The following is a 2,629-nucleotide window of genomic DNA, read 5'->3' on the forward strand; positions in this document are numbered from 1 at the left end:
GGAGCCATTATTATGGCACTGCAGAGCCCTGGTGGCATAGTGGGTTATATGTTGAACTGCTAACTGCAAGGTCAACAGTTCTAACCCATCAACTGTGCTGCGGGAAAAAAAATGAGGCTTTCTAGGAGCTCTGATCGTGTAGTGGTTATGAGTTGGGCTGCTAACCTCAAAGTCAGCAGTCTGAAATTACCAGTCATTCCACAAGCAAAAGATGAGTCTTTCTGCTCCTGCAAAGATTTACAGCCTTGGAAACCATATTCAGGGTCGCTGTGAGTCCAAACTGACTCCAAAGCACACCACCACCACTAACATAAGGATTCAGACTTCGAAATCCTACGGAGGCCTGCTGTAAGTTAGAAATGACTCAATGGCACACAACAACAACAGAGATAAAAATGACAGTTATTGTGTCCTACAATATTGGTCTCAATTTCTCATCTTTCTCTGTGGTTATACCCTTTGGACTTTTCCTATAAAGGAAGAAAATATCTCCATACTTTTGCCTTGGAGCCCAGGCAAAGTGAAATTGCTTTATTCAATAAAAAGAGGAAGAAATGACGTCAGAGTAAGCCTTAAGAGATTTTGAGTGTTTATACAAGCCATCTTATATTCTGTTAGTGTTGTTAAGTATCATTGAGTCAGTCTGACTTATAACGACCCTATATGGGATTTAAGAGGAGCAGATGATGGGTTTGAACCGCCAACCTTGTCGTTCACAGCCCAGTCTTGATCCTACAGCTCTATACCAAGAGCCCACCTGCTTATATGAGGGGTTTCATAAAAGTTTGTGGCAAAATTCCATTATCTTTTGAGTCCATTTTCCCATGAACTTTTAGAAGTCCTCTCACATTTCTGTAATTGAAATTAACATTCATCACTAGACACCTAGTTCAAAGATGATAAGCAATCAATGAAACAGTCACACCAGCTGAGCCTCCTCAACATGATCTGATCTCTATCTGACCCATACATACACACACAAAAACAAAACAGAACAAAATCCACTGCCATCTAATCAATCCTCATTCAAATGGACTCTATATAGCGTTTCTGACGCTGTACATCTTTATGGGAGCAGACAGTCTTACCTTTGGCCCACAGATTGGCTAGTGAATTTGAACCATTACCTTGAGGTTAGCAGCACTACAGCTAACCACAGCACTACTGGGCTCCTTGATAGACCTATAAGCAATGATAAATGTCGTTGTTTGAGATGACTGATTGGCATGATGGTTTTTATGGCTCTAAGGCTGACAGTACAACAAGATAAATGCTAACCTAAAAACAGACAAGGAAAAAATTAGATAATCAGAAAGTATTGCTGAAGAATTCACCCAGGTCCATGTTCCCAGGGCCAAATTGAGGCAGCTGGTGGAGGACAAGGCATTGGTGACATCTGCTTGTGAGGTAAAGGTGTCTATAAAACCATGGATGATAAAAGAACTTCACTTGAAATTAAGGAATACCCTGATATTGAGATGCAAAAAAATAAAAAATAAAATCAAGTATTAACTCTGGAAGAATGGCAAGAAAAGTGGGTGAACTACAATATTACATGCATCAAGAAGAAAGACATCAACTCTTGAAGAGGCACTTGGATACCTTTCTTAGAGGTGGGAGTGGACCTTTGTGGAAAAGCAGTTGAGATGAGATGGTTTTCAGACTTGAGACATAGTGTCGTTGGTGTAGAATTAAGTGAATTTAGGATATAATAATTTTTCACAGAATAGAATCTCTCTTACTCAGAAGAGCCAATCACTGAAATCCCTGGAGCCAATATATTTTTAAGAGTTCTTCAGAGAACATCTTATACCATTGTAGAAATTTTTGATCTTCCAGAGCAAATACTAGCCAATTTGACCAGATTTGAGATAGAAGAGCATTATTTCTTAATAATCCATGTGATCAACAACACTATGTGGACACCATGAGCCTAACAAGAAAAAGATTTTGCTACTTCCTGTCTGTATTGTCTTATGATCTAACAAAACTTCAGGTCCAACATTTTATGTTCCACATGCTGAAATCAAAAGCTTGTATGTCATAGTATGCATTATAGTGTCTTAAGAGCATTGATGTTTTTGAAGAACATCACAGAAGTTGGGAGATTGACTCCATTTTTTTAAAGATGTATCTAATTACAGAAAAGAAAATACAACATAAAACTAAGCAATATCAATACGTATTTGAGCAACAAAAATATGCTAACTTATGAAAATATAATTAATAACTTTTAACAAAATTCGTTATAGAGCATGTTACAGACCTTTGCTCAAAAATGCATGTAACTTAAAGCAAGAAAATTATCTAAAAGTAGATGAGGCTTTCTGCTCCCACAAAATGTTTTAAAGTCTCATAAACCCTATACAGAGTTGCTATGAGTCAGAGCTGACTCAAAGGCACTAAACAACAACAAAGGAGGACCCTAGGCAGCACATTTGATGGCTAAGTGAAAGTCTGAAGAAACAAGTTCACACAGAGTTTCTGAGAAATATCAGTCATTAAAAACACCATGGTCTATTTTGACACTCCACAACAACTGCTATTAATGAATTTTTGTGTTGTTATTGTTAAGTGCCATGGAGTCAGTTCAGACTTATAGGGACCCTGTATAGGGTTTCCAAGGAAC

General features: G+C 37.8%; 1 pseudogene; it reads left to right on the forward strand.

Moving 5' to 3' along the window:
* Window positions 1–1,427: 1,427 nt before the first annotated feature.
* On the forward strand, window positions 1,428–2,215 carry LOC102826297 (annotated as a pseudogene).
* The last annotated feature ends 414 nt before the right edge of the window (window positions 2,216–2,629 follow it).

The sequence above is a fragment of the Chrysochloris asiatica genome, unplaced genomic scaffold (assembly GCF_000296735.1).
Source record: "Chrysochloris asiatica unplaced genomic scaffold, ChrAsi1.0 scaffold00012, whole genome shotgun sequence".
NCBI lineage: Eukaryota > Metazoa > Chordata > Mammalia > Afrosoricida > Chrysochloridae > Chrysochloris > Chrysochloris asiatica.